This window comes from Bos indicus, chromosome 9 (assembly GCF_029378745.1).
Source record: "Bos indicus isolate NIAB-ARS_2022 breed Sahiwal x Tharparkar chromosome 9, NIAB-ARS_B.indTharparkar_mat_pri_1.0, whole genome shotgun sequence".
NCBI lineage: Eukaryota > Metazoa > Chordata > Mammalia > Artiodactyla > Bovidae > Bos > Bos indicus.
In genome coordinates this window covers 67,917,570-67,937,557 of record NC_091768.1, presented here as the reverse complement: position 1 = coordinate 67,937,557, position 19,988 = coordinate 67,917,570, and positions in this window count along the sequence as shown.

Genomic DNA, 19,988 nt, shown 5'->3' with positions numbered 1-19,988 from the left:
ACTATATTAACCTTTGCTAGCAAAGTGATGTCTCTGCTCTTTAATACATTGTCTAGGTTTGTCATAGGTATTCTTCCAAGGAACAAGCGTCTTTTAATTTCATGGCTAAAGTTACCATCTGTATTGATTTTGGAACCCAAGAGAATGAAATAAATGTAACACTGTTTCCACGTTTTCCTCATCTATTTGCCATGGGGTGATAGGACCAGATGCCATGGTCTTCGTTTTTTGAGTGTTGAGTTTCAGGTGGAACCTAGCAAATGTTAACAAGGAAGAGGACAACTGACAGATGATCACTGAATTTAGCAACATGGCTATCCTTGGTGATCAGGGGGAGTGGATTTGATAGAATGGCAGGGAAAAGGTAGGGTTGAAGAAGGTTTAAGAGAGATGGGGAAGAGAATTGGGAAAAAAAATATGAAAACACTTTCAGAGAGTTTTGCTTATAAAGAAGAGCAGAGACGTGGCTTAATGGCCGATAGGAGATGTGGGGTCAAGGGAAGGTTGTTTTTCTTTTCTTTTTATAGAAGGAAACAAGGGACTGGCTTTTGAGAGGTATATGGCTGTGCACGTGGGGTTCCTTTGCAGTACTAGGAGAGACCTCAAAGGATGTTGAGTGCTGACACTGGCAACTGTAGGTGGTGGTGGTAGGACCCTGAGAAGTTCTTTCTTGGATGCTTCCATTTTCCCAGTGGAAAGTAGAAATCAAGATTATCAGCTGAGAATGAGGCTGTATTGGGGGTTTAGGAGGTGAGTAGGTGTAAAAAAAGTCATTCAGGGGAGTAGAGAGTGAATGGACTGGGAAATACAGTATGATCAGAAAGTAGAATGGGGATTGCCAGGGGCTGGGGAAAAGGGGGAAATGGGGAATTATTATTTAATGGGAACAGATATTAGGTCAGCTGAACCAAAGTCTGTGAAGTTGTGATAGGAGAGAGTAGATTTTTGAGAAGATAGGGCAAGAATCAACCAGACCTCAGGAAGAAATGCCTCTTTGATCAGAGGCTGTGATTCTGGTGAGCTGCTCTATCTGTTCCAACCACATTCCATTCTCCATGCTGGAGAAAGGTCATTTGTTGAGAGGATATTGAGTGGCTGCTTTGTGCAACTCTCCCAGGAAGGGGATGGGATTAGACAAACTAACTGAACAAATCTGTCCAGAGGCTTTTGTGGAAATGGAGTCTTGGGGGTAGAAAACTGAATGATTCACGGGAGGAGGACCACATACCCGTCCACTGGAAATCTGAGCATGAATGAGATTATTCAGAGGGCCAAAAAATTGGGGAATAACCAACCTTCATTTTTTAAGTGAATTGACATGAGGAACCAAGGCAGAACCTCCTCTGTCCTTACCTTCCTCAGCTGCAGCTGCTTCCTCCTGTTCTGTGTCCCTGTATCAGGCCACAGCACCTCCTCCCTCTCAGTCCTAGCCTGTGCCTTTTGCTTCAGGTACGATCATCCCCTCTGTGAGACTATCATAGTCCTTCTGCAACTCCACAGGCTCTTGTGTGTGTCCTCTGTAAATGGTGTATTTGGCAATTATGTCAGGTTGGACCCTGTACTTTGGGCCTGTGCGCTGTCAAAACTGAACCTCAGTATAATATCAGTACTGACTTCAGGAACTGGATTTTCTACCATACTCTTATGAAGGGACAGCTTCTCAAATATACAAATGTGACTTTGCACCTTTTGCAGAATACTTGTGGAATAGAATCTGGCCATGAATACATAATTTTTTTCGTATTTTATGCTCAGATTTTAATTTTTCAGATGAATCACTTGCTGAGATTAAAGTAACCTACAACTAGAGGGATACCTGGAGCCTGTTTCTATTGGGGCCAAGAGATTAAAGGTCAGTAGAAAAATCAGATCAAAAAATAGCTAGTGCTTATTTCAGATCCTCTAACTTTAATGTCTAACTTGCCTATAGATCACTACAGTGCACTAGACTAGAGTCTTAGAGTACATTTCTTTTATTTACAGTCATCATGGGAAGTCAATTTGTCACTGCTCTGGTCATGCACTGGAAAATTATTTAATGAACACTGATTTTCTGTGTGTCATAGTGGAGACGGATTATAGTGTCAAAATCAAGCCACTGTGGTTGTGATTCTGTCCAGTGCATTCAGGAATTCCTGATTGACCTTCACATGATGAACAAATTCTTGCTGTTTCTCATCATGATTTTCCAAGATTTTCACTAACTTGGCAGTTTGCAGTATTGATCAAGTCAGAGTTGTATTCAACTATTTGCTGCAAAATATCAACTTGTGAATTTTTTTTTTTAAAGGTCAGGTTATGGCTATTACCACAGTACAATTTGTGTAGAAATTAAAGTGATGCTTCTTATTCACATCCCTTAGAGGTGTCTAAGATGGGCAGGGATTTGGGAAAACTCTGGGAGTGAGGGAGGGGGAGCCTTTAGAGGGATAGTGTTTGGTAGATTTAAGCCAATATCACCATATGCAGAGAGCAGCCAGTGGGGGTGAGGATGTTGTTAGGAAGATGGGAGAAAAGTCAGGGATGAAGCAACTCTTCTGGATGTGCAGCACTGACAAACTCTTTCTCTTTCTTCCCACTGAGGAGCTGTGTCAGGGGTTCATCCAACAGGAGACAGAAAGCACACCAAAAAATTGAGGAAGCTTAACATAAAGAATTCAGAGAAGACAATGGCACCCCACTCCAGTACTCTTGCCTGGAAAATCCCATGGACAGAGGAGCTTGGTAGGCTGCAGTCCATGGGGTCGCTAAGTAGGACACGACTGAGTGACTTCACTTTCACTTTTCGCTTGCATGCATTGAAGAAGGAAATGGCAACCCACTCCACTGTTCTTGCCTGGAGGATCCCAGGGACGGGGGAGCCTGGTGGGCTGCTGTCTGTGGGGTCACACAGAGTTGGACATGACTGAAGTGACTTAGCAACATAAAGAATTACCAGGAATGAGCCATTTCAGGAATAAGCCATTGGCTAATTCAAGCCACGAGAATGCTAACAAACTCAAGAACAGTGAATATAGAAGAAGCCGTCAGCCCAGGTGCTGAGATGGGCCTCCTCAGGAGATGCAGAGCCTCAGAACTCTGCAGGCTGTGGGGTGCTGGGGATGCTGTTAAAGGGAGATGCCAGGCCCATCAACAGTTCACAGAAAGGTGCTGGAAAGTGGCCCTCCCTTAGGAAACTCCTGGAGGTCAGGGCTTAGTGTGCTGAGAAGCCAGTTTCTGAGATGATGGCTGAGATGCACCACCTTGGACCCTCGGCTGTGATATCTCCTGGACAGGAGATGCTGGGGAACTGCTGTAGACAGAGGCCACATGCTGCTGGCTGCTAGGCCTTGCTGAAAAAAAAAATCACTCACTCTGCAGGAGCTTAACAAAGGTGAACATAGTGGGCCAGGCTGAGAAACCTCTTCTTCCTCCAGCATCCCTCCCCAGTGTTGAACACTGGGATAGCTATCAGTGGAGAGGGTGCATAGAATTCAGCTCCACTACTGCAGAATGGAAAGAAGAGTGACTTTGGAGCCAAGAGGTAATAAATTGATAATATACCTCAGTCTAGATGTCTCCCCACCACCTCTCATTCCCTGAATGAGGGTGACCCTATGCTCTTTGCTTTCTGGGGGAATTCTATTTAAACTAAAACACCTGCTGCAAGGTGCCCTCTTTTGTGCTTAAAGCCTATAGTATGAGATTCAAAGTCTCTCAAGGAAGAAAAAGTACACAGCATAACATGCCTTGCACATAAAACAATTCCAGCTCTGTGCCAAGTGTCATTACTTTGGACAAGTCTTCACAACAATACCTAGAGATTGATCTGAGGCTCTGGTAGAGAACAGCAAGAAAGCAATTTAGAAAAGCAATAATAAAATGGATGGTGGCGGCCAAAGTCTATTTACAGGGAATTACCTTAAATATATTTGCCATTTTAGTTTTCTGGAGTGTTTCCTTTGTAATTACATGGAAGTCTCTAAGGAGCTCTAGTTTCTTTATCAGCTCCTTCAAATCACATCTATAGACCACAAGGCAAATAAGTTATTTAGGTCAACATAGTTTTTGTATTTATTTTCTGTGTATATTTCTTAACACAAAAGAAAAGGCACTTTGTCTGAACACAGAAAAGCTGAAATCTAGTCTTTTTAATAGGATTCTCAGCAATTGAAATCAAATCAGAACCTATACTTCACCTACTTGGGGAAGAGATTACTACTTCAGCAGATTTGAGTACATTTGCTGGTTTGTCATTTTCTGAGCTAAAGGTTCCCCCTCTATGCACCCTGCTCCAACATACTCATGTGCTCACAAAGCAGTACAGCTAGAGCCTATCCCTTCTCCAGCGGGTCTTCCCAATCCAGGAATCGAATTGGGGTCTCCTGCATTGCAGGCTGATTCTTTTCCAACTGAGCTATCAGGGAAGCCCTGAGTAGTAACTACCCCAATAAGACATTTGCACAAGCAGACTGCATAGTTCAGACTCAGAAAGGATAACAAGGAGGCAATCAGAGCTGGAGATGGTAGTTCCACGTGAACTGGGATTCTCTGATCTACCCACAATGATTGACTTGTCTACCCTCCTTACTTTTATGACTCCTGGACAGTCATGAAGAAGATAATCCACAATGAAAGCAGAAGAAGCACTTCTTTGTTTAGTGAGCCATTTGGCTAGCACCTTTCAAACATGAAATTGGACCCATAAGGGAGCTGTTCAAAATTATCAGTGCATGGCATTGGACAAATGGTAGTCTTTTGCATCTAACAACATGGTAAATTAGATGCTAAATATATTTTACCAAGAAAGCAATCAAAATGTAGGCAGCTAAAAGAAAAAAGGATCGTGATGATTTCCAGGCAGTTCATAATGGCAACTTTTCTGGACTTTGTGATGTTTGTGGTCTTGTCAGCATTTTTCACTCTGCAATGATTTCTTATTCTAAATATTCACTTTATTAAAAGAAAGTATGGATTAAACACCACCAGGAAACTAAGAAACAGATCTTCCTTATATGAATAAATGAATATAAAATGAAAGTTTGGAATGACAGAGGTTTTGGAGACATTGAAGGGACATAAACAAGAGTGAAGATAATCAAAAGAGAAGTTTGGTAGGTTTTACATCCATTTTTGATTTGGGGCAATTATATAAAGGGGAATATAACAAATTCTAGAATTTAAATATACACACAAACCTGTGTGTATCATTTGGAGAAAAAAGTTGAATGAAAGAATCACGTCTTAAGCATCCATTAAACTCATCTCTAGGGAGATAATTCATTTAATAGATACTATCATCTCAGATATCCAACTGGATAACAGTATCCCTCAAGAACTTTTCAGAGATAAGTAATCTGTTATTATATCTCTTATCATGTATTATTTTGCTAGGAATTAAAGTGTGCTGATATTTAAAAGCTCATTGCTATAAGACTTTTGTAATATTATTATTGCTATGATCATTTGGCAGAGAATGACAGGACTGTTTAAAGATTAATAACTAATTAGTTGCCTGGTACAACATTCCCAGGCTGATACTGACCAAAGCCCATTGCTGTTACACAACTGATCACAACATTGTTAGTTGACTATACTGCAATATAAAATAAAAAGTTAAACAAGTAAGTTTAAAATAAACAAAATTGGACATTTGTACAATAGACCATCATGTTTTGTTCCCCTAGACTCCAGCCTGAAACAGGAAGAATTTTCCACCTTAGAAAGTGCTTCTCTCTGATCCTTAACTTTTCCATAATTGTTTGCTTTCCCTAGCTACCTCTAATTTTTGTTGTTTTGCTAGAGTCCTGCTGTGCTATCATTACATGTGCCATGAAACTTGATCACTTAGCAGAGTTGGTTATAGCATGTTCAGTACCAGGAGAGGAGGCAGAATCAGAAATGTGTTGAATCAGCTTCCACTACCGCATAAACTGCTCCCGCAAAGGGAGTTAGACTCATTGGGAACCTGTAATAATCCAGGCCACCAGGGTACTACTTCATAAATTACTATTTCTTCATGGTAAGCTTTTCTTTTGGTTGCAATTTCCGGGGCTGCTAGTGGTGACTGCTTGCAGTATCCAAAAAAGAGAGAAAGTGGGGCAATGATAGGGAAATAATAGAAGCAGGATCCAGAGCTTGAAATAGTTTTAGGACAGCATAGTTTGCTGACTGTAAAATATGGTCTACTGAGTGGAGTAATGTTGGATCTTTTATCCATCCATCCATCTGTTCACCCAGATGGCAGAATAAATAGTCTAAAAAAAACCTTGGACATTGTGGAGGGAAAGTTGTAAGATTAAATGTAAAAAGGGATACACACACACACACACACACACACACACACATATATATATATAGAGAGAGAGCACGTGAGAGTGCTTCTGTGGTGGCTCAGATAGTGAAGAATCTGCCTACCTACAATGCAGGAGACCTGTGTTTGATACCTGGGTGGGGAAGATCCCACAGAGAAGGGGATGGCTACCCACTTTAGTAGTCTTGCCTGAAAAATTCTCCTTGGAAGGAAGCTATGAAAAACGTGCAAAGCATATTAAAGAGTAAAGACATCACTTCACCAACAAAGGTCTATATAGTCAAAGCTAGGTTTTTGCCAGTAGTAATGTACAGATGTGAGAGTTGGGTCATAAAAAAGACTGAGCACTGAAGAATTGATGCTTTTCAATTGTGGTGCCGGAGAAGACTCTTGAGAGTTCCTTGGACTGAAAGGAGATCAAACCAGTCAGGAATTGAACCTGTGTCTTTCTTCTCCTCCTCTGGCAAGCTAATTTTTTACCACTAATGCCACCTGGAAAGTGGTTGGAGTCATGTTTTCCCTGATGATGTTTGATTTACATTAGGTTATTTGGTTCTGAAAATCATATTTAAGAGGGGCACTGTACACTGGAATTCTCAAACTGAAATCAGTCAGAAATTTGTTGGGATGTGATACTGGGAGTTGCTGGTAGCTATCTTTCCAGTTTATGAAGATACTTTTCTGCAACATGAAAGACTGAAGCTGATAAATACAGAGATAGATATGGTTAGTCTTCGAAGTACATTCGCCAGGAATCCACACTGTTAAAGCTGGTTGCTTAGCATTTCAATTATTCTCAAAATCTTCATCAGAGAGATTGTTATTAGTTTAAGGGACATTAGAAGCATTTCTTGGTGAAATGAGTCCTGCTCAAGATAGATGTTTGCTTAGAAACATTGTATAAGTTCAAGGTGTAAAAATCCAGGTATCTCAGAAGACTTCTACAGTTACTTGAGTGCTTGATAGCATCATTGGCCCTGTGATCCTACAGTTCGTGGGGGATCCACTCCTGAACTGACTCTAAGTCTAGGTAGTTCTTCCATGAGGATATTATTTTTATATTGGAGCAAGGTTCTCATGCAAGGTGCTATAAGGCAAAGACCACAGCATGTAATTATTGTTGTACTTGGTGCTGATAAACGTGTGCCTTCTCTTTTTCAGGAGCCTGGTGAGCAGCATTTGGCTCATGACTTGCTTGCTTTGTGATACACTGTCTGTTATCGAGGTCATACCCGTGTGGCATATGTATGTTTGTGTGGTATCAGCTGCTACCTACTTCAAGCTACAGGAAGATAGCATTTACCTCCCAAATCTGCCATTTGCTGAATGAGCAAATTGACCCACATCTTTTTGCAACAATGGGACGGGGTTTTAATACCATTAATACGGTGTATAAATGTATTAATACATTTATATGTGTTGAGGTTGTAGGCCTCCTCCATGGCAGAGTGCCAGACCTGGGCTCTAGTCATAAAGGTAAATGGGAAACTGCCCCATAGGGATGACTTCCTAAACCAGGGCACCTAAGAGTCTCATCATGATAAGCAATCAATCAGAAACTAAAAAACACACAAGGCGCTCTACCACCCTGAGATTATTGGGAGCATTAATCATAAATTGGGAGCATTCCCAATGCTCCCTGGAACATAAATCGGTAGTGTTCCTTTCAAGGAATTATATATATTTAGAATAAAAATATAAGTATCTTTAACATGCTTACAGATTGAGAGGCAGAAGTCAAATACATAAGACCAGAATTGGATATTATTTTTAATTACAGGAAGGTGAAATGAACAACAAAATAAAAATTTCAGAAATAAGTCATTGAAATGAAAAATGAGCAGATGGGATACATGGTAGACTAACTTCATTGAAAAGGAAATTCGTGAAATGCAAAATACAACCTGAAGGAAACAGAATACAGTGGGAAAGAGATAAAGAAATGGGGAAGGTATAGAGACAGATTTACAATGAAATGAAAATTCATTGTAAATGAAATAATGATACTTATGTCTAGGCCCTTCTCTTGCCCCTTCGAGCAATATGCCTCTCCTCAGTAATGTGTTCATTTTATTATAAGTTTAAGTAAAATTTGAAAAAGTGGGATTTGAAAAAAATTTAGGTTGTGCTGGGTCCTCGTTGCTGCCCAGGGTCTTTCTCTAGGTGAGTGGGGGCTGCTCTTCGTGCAATGTGTGGGCTTCTTATTGTGGTGGATTGTCTTGTTACAGAGCAAAGGCTCTTGGGGCTCAGGCTTCTGTAGTTGAGGTGTGGTGGCTCAGTGGATGTGGTGCACAGACTTCATGCTCCATAGCATGTGCAATTGTCCTGGCATGTCCCTTGCATTGGCAGGAAGACTCTTATGCACTGTATCACTGGGGAAGTCCGAAAAAGTCTGATTTTAAACTGCAGTTGGTTAATACTGCTATGTCTTTCCATTCCAATCAGACCTCTGTCACACTTTCCTCATATTGGGTAGTTACGTACATTTTTGGGAAAGTTGACTTGGGAATATTTGGTTTGTGTTTGATGGGATACACGTGTAGTTTGCAGTAACCTCTCTTTGTAGCTGAGTTACTGCAGGCATCCCTCATTTCAGGATTACTTCTACCACCAATGTGACAAAATATCTAGCATCGTGTCCCTGAAAACCAGAACAGAGATGATCTTATGATAGGAAAATACCCTCTAGCCTGTGGCACTGAAACAGTAAGGATGATGAAGAAGAAACAGACTTGCTATATGTAGAGTCAGGAGGTGGTCTTCCAGTTCACATATGAAGGAAATGTGCTAGCCATGTTTCCCATGTATGACAACAATCCTAAACACAGATATTACTAATGATGAGTTGTGGCTCTAAAAGGAACCTTTTTAAAAGCAAATAAGAAACAAACTAGAGAACAACAAACCAAAATATCCTTCTATTCCTTCACCTGGAAAAGATATTACATAATTATTGTCATAAAACAATGTGCAACCAAAAATGAGGGATAATTATTACAGAGATATTCTAGCAGTTCACATACAAATTATATTTTTCTAGAGCTTATTGGATTTGTAGTATTTGATTTAGAATTTGTGTGATTTTTTATTATAAATATTCAATTTGTGTTTAATTTTCTATTCATACTTTGTATTATTTTTTTCTTAAAGACTCCCAGATTGTGCAAATTTCAGGTTCCCCAAACTTGGAAGTATGAAAGATGGGTTGAGCTGTGGAAGATAAAAAGAGAAATTCCAATTTAAGTAGGATTCAAGTGGAGAGAATAGGAGAATTTGGAATAGGCGGTATTTAAAGAGATACATTAGAGAATTTGCTTGAATTGCAAGAAAACTAGTTTTAGATTAAAAAGTACATTAAGTTCTGAACAGCACAAAAAAACAAAATCTTCACCTAAGTACATTACAGTGAAACTACAGAATATCTTAAAAACTTTTAGAGAAAACAGAAAGAAAGATGTCAATAAGAATAAAAATAGACTTCCCGTCAGTGATAACTGATAAAGGAGGACAATGAAATTGTGTCCTCAAAGTGCTGAGGGAAAATGTTAACATAGAATTCTATACCCCAAACTGTCATTCAGTATTAAGAAACAAAAACATTTCCAGATATTAAATATTAAGAAGTCTACTTTCACTGAAGTACTTAAATAATATTCCTCAGCAAGAAAACCAGACAAAAGAATCCAGAAGAATCCAGAGGTGAAAGCCACAAAGAAGTGTAAACAAAGAAAAGTTTTTAAACTGTAAGTATCTATTTAAGAAAACAAATCAAAACAGCAGCAACCTATTTTGGTGATTTTAAAAGCAAGGTGGAAAGAAAACACTATACAAAAGTAACTGAAAAAGTGGAAAGGATGAAGATTGAACAGTCCAAGTTCTTCCAGACTATTCTTTTTTCTAAATCAACTTTAGACCTTGAATTGAATTTTTTAAGGTTAAAGAGTTAACCTTACATTTTAAAAATAAGATAAATTAAATTGTATAACTGTACAACCAGGAGGAAATAAGAGAATTATTTATTCAACATAATGCAGGACAAAAGGAGGGAGAGACACAAAGCCAAAGCCTGAGGGTCTGGTAACTATTATTATTTTTATTTATAATTGAGACAAATGAGGCTCAAATTGTTTAAATGATTTATCTAAAATCAGACACCTAAGTGGTAGGAACCAAACTCTCATCTTCTGCCCTTTAGATAGATTATGGTTCTACTAAGTTTTAATGTCTCTACTTCACTTCTGAGTCTGTAATATCTGACACATATTAGTTATATTTGAATACTTCCAAAATTGCCCTCAGAGTAAATGTTGCCGTCAAATATTTCCTTTCCACTCTGTCATCTCATCTCAGACTTGCTGGTTTTGGTTGACACAGCCTTCTGAATGCTGCCCACGAAGCAGGAACTTCACCAATTGTCCCTGTACCCTAACCTGCCCCCTGTATCCACTCTCATTTCCTGACCTTAGGAAATTACCGTACTATTGATGTGAAACAAGAAGGAATTGAAATGATGTAAGGTAAGGCCTTTACTTATAAAGTCCATTTTATTTATGGTTTCTGGATTTATCCAAAGAAATTTTTGTTGGATTCTGTGGTCCTCTTAGAGTTTAGAAGTTAACTGCCAAGTATTCTTTCCCGTAGAAGCTCAGCTTGGAAAATGGTGTCAGTGGCCTTTCTGCTTTTTGCAGCAGCCTTATCTTAAATGGCCCTGCTCAGCGTTGTGTGTGTGGTGTGTGGGGGAGAGGGGAGAGATGGCAAGGAGGTTGCGGTTAGCTGTGCTTGCAGTTTATTCAACTTGATCCTTGTGTCTGCTAGATTCTATTACATTACCTACATTTTTATCTTGTATTTTGATGTTTTATCTTGTTTGCTTTTATTCTACTCAGTTGTGTATATAAAAGAGTGGCTGGAGAGTGATTTAACTGAATTACTTAAGCTCTAGAAACTTGGAAGCATTCTGTGTGTGCGTGCTGAGTCGTGTCTGACTCTGCAATTCTGTGGACTGTAGCCCACCAGGCTCCTCTGTCCATAGGATTTTCCCAGCAAAAATACTGGAGTTGGTTTACCATTTCCTTCTCCAGGGGATCTTCCCAACCCAGGGATCGAATCTGAGTCTTCTGCATTGACAGGCAGATTCTTTACCACTGTGCCACCTGGGAAGCCTATCTCTCTGAGATACAGTGCCTTTTTTGGAGTCATAAAAGCTTGTTTAATGAACCGGTATCTTTTATCAGAATTGTGTTGGCACACATGTGTTCAAATAGTTGAATGTTCTTTCACTTCTTTGGTGTGAGGCAAAATTATATGCAAATCATTGGGCTGACACAAAATACTCACTTTACAGAAAAGTAAGAAATATTTAATATCCATAAAAGCTCTCTTTAATTCTTGTTTTCCATTCACTGTTCAAACCACTTCTTCCTTCACCAGTCTTCAGAAACAGCTCTTGTTGAGGTCATCACGTTGTCTAAAAGTAAAAGTGAAGTTGCTTAGTCATGTCCAACTCTTTGTAACCCCATGGACTGCAGCCTGCCAGGCTCCTCCGTCCATGGGATTTTCCAGGCAAGGATACTGGAGCGGGTTGCCATTTCCTTTTCCAGGGGATCTTCCCAACCTAGGGATTAAACCTGGTTCTCCCGCACTGCAGGCAGACTCTTTACCATCTGAGCCACCAGGGAAGCCCACGTTGTCTATCTAAAGACTATCTTCTGTCTTTCAAAAAACACATTCAACAGTAGCTGCATCTTGAAGCATTCTTTTGTCTTTTTGACATCACATTTTTTTAACTAAAAAAAAAAAAAACTGGGGGCTGCTCCATGCAACTTGTGGGATTTTAGTTCCCCAACCTGGAGTTGAACCCAGGCCCTCGGCAGTGAGAGCATGGTATCCTAACCACTGGACTGCTGGGGAGTTTCCTCTGACATCACGTTTTCCTGAAATCTTTTTCTGTTCCTTCTCATTCTGCTTTGTTGACATCACCTCCTCCATGTCCAACCTATAAATGTGGTGGTTCAAGCCCGGGCCTGAGTCTCTCTGTTTCTCTTTCTTTCTCTTCTCTCTCCTTAGGAGATTTTACTATTTTTTTTTTTAAGTGTCAGATTCACACCTCTAACTGCCAACCTGACATATTCATGTGCTGTTTCGTATCTCAAATTCAGTTTGTTCAAAAAGGAGCATAGTTATGTCCCTCACTAATTAAAGATACTATTAGCCACTTATACATCTCTATCTCATGTTTCTTACTGGCAGAACCCAAATTTTATTTTAATGGACAATTTTTAGAGCAACTTCAGGTTTATAGAAAGATTGGAAGAGATGGGGGATTCCATCCATTTTATTCAACATAGGGTCTCCAGCACCTAGCCAATGTGTTCCACAGAGGAGGCACTCAGTAACAGGTTCTGGATGAGAGGAGTGATAAGCTTTTCTTTTTCTTATTTTTAATAGCTATGTCTATTGATCTTAAACTGGCATTCATCAAGATTAGATTTTTTTTTTTTTTTTAAGGGTGACATAGTGGAAAAGCAGGGAAATGGAAAGCAATCTGAGTAAGAGAAAAGGGAAAGTGTGGAAGAGCCATTTAATAATTTGTCACACTATGAATCTAACTACCTCATTTTTAGAATGTTTGATCTAGAAATCATAAATGAAGGTCAATATACAAGTTTGACCATTTTTATTCCATTTGACTGGGAAAACAATCTACTTTAATTCAGTAGAGATGGCTGTGGGTCCAGTGACCATATCCACTTGTATGTGTTCTCCAAACATTCGCTCATAATGAGAAAGAGGTCACGGGATTACTATTTACCCTTGAGACAGGTTTTTAATATCTGTCTTATGCTCTGGGAGTTGGTGATGGACAGGGAAGCCTGGCGTGTTGCTGTCCATGGGGTCACAAAGAGTCAGACACTGAACTTATTGCCATGAGAAAAGTACTTTATTAATCTTTCAGAAATACATTAGAATGAATCAATTATAGATCTTCCATTAAGATAATTAGATTTTTTTTTCATATTTGCACTATGTAGATGGCAATAAACATAAACCAAATATTTTGAGAGTTACAGAGTCATTTAGATTTATTAGGCAGGTGAAGTTCTTTAAAGGCAGGGAGAAAAAGAATTTTAAAACATTTAATCAATGACTAAATAGTTTTTGGTTGTGGCGATAAAACTTTCAAAGCAAGTACTTTGTTTAGAAATTCATTTATTATCTGATTTTTTGATGGATTCTAAGAGACATTGTAAAATTCTCTTTGGGAATATCAAAAATGCTGTAGTTTCAACATGCCAATTCATTTTTTTTTCAATGTCTGTTGTTACATACTTTATGAAAATATGATACTGTCATTCATCAGATCACTTTCTATAGGAGTCCAGGTTTCAGATCTCCCTGTTTGGATTAGCTTTTCTTTACTGGAAGTCCCTTAAGGCCAAATTCAAGTCTGGGATACAGTGATTTATGGTAAGAAATATAATACATATTTGGTCTTTGTCCATTTCTGGCACAGAGATTCTAAATCCCTTGGAATCTCTCAGTTGTGAGAGCAATAAAAAAGGGTCTTTTGTTAATGAGATGACTTTGGAGGGGGTTGAGGATGGGGAGCAGCTTGGGATAGAGATTGGGGCAGGTTCCTGGAGAAACTCCAGTCTCCCGTCTAAGTATAACCGTCCAACCCTGAGTAGCTTCCGAGATCAGACGAGATAGGGCATGTTCAGGGTGGTATGACCGTAGATGAAACTTCAGTCTCATAGCCACCGTCCTTGCCTGAGACTGAGTCACTAGCCAATGGCCAGCGATTTAATCAGTCATGACTACGTAATGAAGCCTCTATTAAAAATGTAAAATGATGGGGTTCATGGGGATTCAGAGCTTCCAAGTTGGTGAAGCCTAGGAGATTTGGGGAGTGTGGCATGTTCAGAGATCATGGAGGCTTCATAACTCTTATCCCACCCATTGTCCTATGTATCTCTTCCATCTGTCTGTCCCTGAATTATATCCTCTTATAATAAACTGATAATCTAGTAAGTAAAATATTTGAGTTCTGTGAGTTGCTCTAGCAAATTAATTGAACCCAAGGAAGAGGTGGTTGGAACCTCTGAGTCATAGGTTAGGGCCTGGATTTGCGACTGGCATTTTACGGGGGCAGGAGTAGTCTTGTATGGCTGAGCGTTTAACCTGTGGGATTTGACATTATTTCCAGGTAGACAGAATTGATTCAGTTGTAGGACACCCAGCTGGTGATATGGAGGAAAACCCCACACTCTGGAATTGGGTGCTGAGTTGGTGATCAGAAGTTGGATCAAAGTCAGAATTTCACCAGGGTCTCAAAACCTCTCATAGTGGCCCCACAGCGCCCCTTCTCCCCTTAATTTCTATGTACTCTAAAGTTAGCACTGACTTTGGCTTGTTTTGTCTCGCTGCTATGCTCTGGCCAGTCTTTTGAGTTTCTATGAGTCAACATTCCTCTTCTCTGGGACCACCTCCACCTCTCTGCCGCTGGGGAGGGTTATACAGGTATATTTGTTCTATCCGATTCTTCCCACAACCACTTATACTTACAAATACTTATGATTTGATCATAAGTATTCAACACTGGATTCATGCTCAGCCAATCATACTTTCTGTTTAGGAAATTTAAAATTTGGATCAAGAACAGCTAGTCCTTCCTGTGGGAGTCCTTGAAAATGACTTCTGTAATCAGAAGTTGTCTGTTTATAGGCAGCCACTGCAAGGTATCCCATCTGGAGAGAGGTAAGAATGAAGCAACCACATAGTGGGGAGTAGAGATGAGCTCAGAATAGCTGATGAGGAACCTGAGGGTTTTTAGTCCCTGACTGCACATACTTATGAGGGGTCAGATTTCTGTTCCTTTCCTGGGTTCAATGAATATTATATTCTGATAACATACACCCTTGTGTTGATTTGGCTGGTTTGATGGATATACTTACGCACTGAAGAAACTTGGATAAGATATATGCTTCTCATCTCAACAGTGCCTGCATATTTTAGGCGTTGAAAATATTTGTGGAAAGATCAGGAATGATAACTTTTATTCTCTCTTCTCAGTGAGAACACCCCCAGGCTCACAATAACTACATTTCAACTCAAATTTAATTCTGCAAGTTCTATTTTTTTTAAGTAATATAAGAAAAATAATAATCTAGGACTTTGCTCAAAAAGTATTAAACCTAATGTGAATATTTTCAATTTAAAATTGATAGCTCCAAGACTTCCTGGCTGGGTGACTTCGGACAAGTCACTTAATTATTTTAAGCCTCTTTTGTTTTTTTTTTTAATACCTAAAATGGGGATGATGACAGCCCCGCCATGAGGGGCTGTTGAGAAAATTAATTTGGAGACTGTGTTGTGCCCAGCACGTAGTTGGCATGTCTGTTAGAACTGATTGTTGCAAGTGAGAGAAAACTCTGATAGGTGGCTAAACAACAGAAAACTATCCTCCTATATGCACAATTGCACTCATCTCACACGCTAGTAAAGTAATGCTCAAAATTCTCCAAGCCAGGCTTCAGCAATATGTGAACCATGAACTTCCTGATGTTCAAGCTGGTTTTAGAAAAGGCAGAGGAACTAGAGATCAAATTGCCAACATCTGCTGGATCATGGAAAAAGCAAGAGAGTTCCAGAAAAACATCTATTTCTGCTTTATTGACTATGCCAAAGCCTTTGACTATGTGGATCACAATAAACTGTGGAAAATTCTGAAAGAGATGGGAATACCAGACCACCTGACCTGCCTCTTGAGAAACCTATATGCAGGTCAGGAAGCAACAGTTAGAACTGGACATGGAACAACAGACGGGTTCCAAATAGGAAAAGGAGTACGTCAAGGCTGTATATTGTCACCATGTTTATTTAACTTCTATGCAGAGTACATCATGAGAAACGCTGGACTGGAAGAAACAGAAGCTGGAATCAAGATTGCTGGGAGAAATATCAATAACCTCAGATATTCAGATGGCACCACCCTTATGGCAGAAAGTGAAGAGGAACTCAAAAGCCTCTTGATGAAGGTGAAAGTGGAGAGTGAAAAAGTTGGCTTAAAGCTCAACATTCAGAAAACGAAGATCATGGCATCCGGTCTCATCACTTCATGGGAAATAGATGGGGAAACAGTGGAAACAGTGTCAGACTTTATTTTTCTGGGCTCCAAAATCACTGCAGATGGTGACTGTAGCCATGAAATTGAAAGACGCTTACTCCTTGGAGGGAAAGTTATGACCAACCTAGATAGCATATTCAAAAGCAGAGACATTACTTTGCCAACAAAGGTCCATCTAGTCAAGGCTATGGTTTTTCCTTGGTCATGTATGGATGTGAGAGTTGGACTGTGAAGAAGGCTGAGCACCGAAGAATTGATGCTTTTGACCTGTGGTGTTGGAGAAGACTCTTGAGAGTCCCTTGGACTGCAAGGAGATCCAACCAGTCCATTCTGAAGGAGATCAGCCCTGGGTGTTCTTTGGAAGGAATGATGCTAAAGCTGAAACTCCAGTACTTTGGCCACCTCATGCGAAGAGTTGACTCATTAGAAAAGACTCGGATGCTGGGAGGGATTGAGGGCAGGAGGAGAAGGGGACGACAGAGGATGAGATGGCTGGATGGCATCACTGACTCGATGGACGTGAGTCTGAGTGAACTCCGGGAGTTGGTGATGGACAGGGAGGCCTGGCGTGCTGCGATTCATGGGGTCGCAAAGAGTTGGACACGACTGAGCAACTGATCTGATCTGATCTGATATGTAGTTGAAAAGACAAGAGTTATGACAGCCTTCAGATGAGGTTTTACTCACTGACAATATGGTTTCTCCATTCTGTTTTTTGCAATATCAACCTCATCCTTAAATTCTGCCCTGTGGTCTCTCAGCAGATCTGGGCTCTCCCTATGTGGTAGCAAATTGGATGCAAGAGTCCCAGCTGTCACAGCCTTATGCCTCAGCTCAGCAGAGAGGTGTATGTTTTCAAATGGGCCAATTCATTCCTGCTGGATTTCCTTATTACCCCAGTCAACATAGGGAGGAGAATGGGATGGGATTAACTGATGAATTGCCCCAAACCAGCACCCATTTCTTCAGTAGGGATCATGGGAAGGATAGGTCCCCAGAAGTGAAGGGGATAGATTTGATACAGATGTCTTCTTCAACCCAATACATTCAGCAATTGTACCTTCAGAAAATTTAAAAAGCCTATACAATAGACTATATTATCTTCCCCAATATTTTATTACATACGAGCTCTCACCGTTGTATAACTTTCACTAGTTTGTACTTCAATGTGGTTTTTTAGAAAGGGATACTAAGAAATATTCTTAATTGAAGGTTGATCTGAACAACTTATTATTTGGCCTTTTTAAAAATTTCAATAGGTTTTTACTTTTCAGATTTTCTAAGGAAATGGGACTTTTGCAATGTTTTAATTCAAAAAAAATAACTCTTCATCTTAATGTAATGGATCCTAATGTCTTTGGTCCCTGTAAAATTTTCCTGTTCAATTATTCCTTCAAGAGCTTTGTTCTCCCATGAACCTTACTTTTTTTTTACCACATCTTTTCAGAGATGAACTTATGGGTACAATTGAACCTCTTGGCATCTGGTAGAAGCAAAGAATCACATCTGGGAAGCTATTTATTAAGCTTCACGTTTAAATATGTTCTAATGCAGTTTAAGAATTCAGTTTAATAGTGTACATTACATTGGCTTATACCAGTATTTTTAGATTAGCAATTTTTACAAATTTGTTATTCTAATCTTCCTGAAAACAATTCCTTAATTATCCCCATTCTTCTTTCCCCATTTTATTCTCTCATTTTATTATTTCCAATAATCACTACTTAAAAATTTTAAACTTGTAACCTACAGAAATAGCTACATTTTATATATGTTAATACCATATACAGGCTTCCCTGGTGGCTCAGATGGTAAAGAATCCGCCTGCAAAACGGGAGACCTGGGTTCCATCCCTAGGTCGGGAAGACGCCCTGGAGGAGGGCATGGCAACCCACTCCAGTATTCTTGCCTGGAGAATCCCCATGGACAGAGGAGCCTGGTGGGCTATGCAGTTCATGGGATCACAAAGAGTTGGACATGACTGAGTGACTAAGCACAATACAATATACTTTACATTATGACCCAGCATATATACATACACACATATATAAAACAAGTTTTACAAAACAACACTTACCTGTACAATTCAACTGGATGTTGTCAGTTCTGTTTTGTTCTATTCCATTCAACTTTATTATGTAAGTTGCTCCTTTATAATCCTGTAATTTGACCTCATGATCCACTGATGTGTCTCAATAATATAACTTGAAAATTATTGCTAAAGTGGTACTTCCACACTAGGAGTTTTTTAGCCCCAGGGTTTTATGATTGAACTCAAGAGTTTTGTCTTTGCTAAAGCAAAATAGCAAATATTTCTGTTTCCACTTAAAAGGACATTATACAAAATAAAATGATTATTAAAACATTTCCCTTAACTACATAGTTGAAAGCCCACTAGCGCACATCAAGGGACAGTACACGACAGTAAATAAAAACCAGATAAATATTATCATGATTCAGCTGTTCAGCTGGTTTACTACCCAACAGAGCAATTCTGGGTACCTTGATGTTTTGAGTGTTATGCAATTAATTTCTGCAAATCTGCATCATGAGATGTATAATTTAATTCATCTGATAAAAATTTTTATATGATACATAATTATCTCTAACACATTAGAAACCAATTTATAAGTGAAAATAAATTGTTAAATTATATCATTTACTTTTTATTTACTGGGACTAACCTATTTACAGGAGCAATGAGTTATTTTTGAGAAGTGCCTATGTGTAGTGGTGTAAAAATTCCTCTTTTGAATTGTCATTAAGAAATAATAAAAAATATCAAACTGAACCAAGTGATATTTTAAGCCACAAAAATATAAGAACTGCAGATATCAGATCACAGTTTTGACCCATTTTTGATGCTATAACACATTACTAAAATCTCGAAGTATTAGTGTGCATTCTGTATACTGAGACCAAACAGAAGGTACTTATCAACCGATTTTCTGTTACTTATATATTTATTTTCTGTTCACTGGGTTATATTTTTTGAGAGTCTACATATATATCATATAGTATTTGTCTTCCTCCGACTTATTTCACTTAGCAAAATACCATCCAAGTCCATCCATGCTGTTACAAATCACAAAACTTCCTTCTTTTTTGTGGCTGAGCCGTATTCCATCGTATGTGTCTGGACACACAGGTACTACGTCTTCTTGATCCATTCATCTGTTGATGGACATTTAGGTTGCTTCCATATCTTGGCAACCGTAAATAAAGCTGCTATGAATGTTGGGGCGATTGTACCTTTTTGAATTAGTGTGTTTTTTTTTTTTTTCACATATATACCCAGGAGTGGAATTACTGGGTCATATGATAGTTCTGTTTTTGGTTTTTTTTGAGAAAATTCCATGCTGTTTCCCACAGTGGCTGCGCTATTCCTACCATCAGGGTGCAGGAGTTTCCTTTTCTCCACATCCCTGCCACCATTTGTTACTTCACAAGAAATGTAGCAATGGAGACGGGGTTACAGAATTAAGAAAATTCAATCATACATGAACAAATTGTGTAACCTGGATTTTACTTTTTAATTAAGCTGGGCAGTTTAGCTGGTTCCTCATTCTC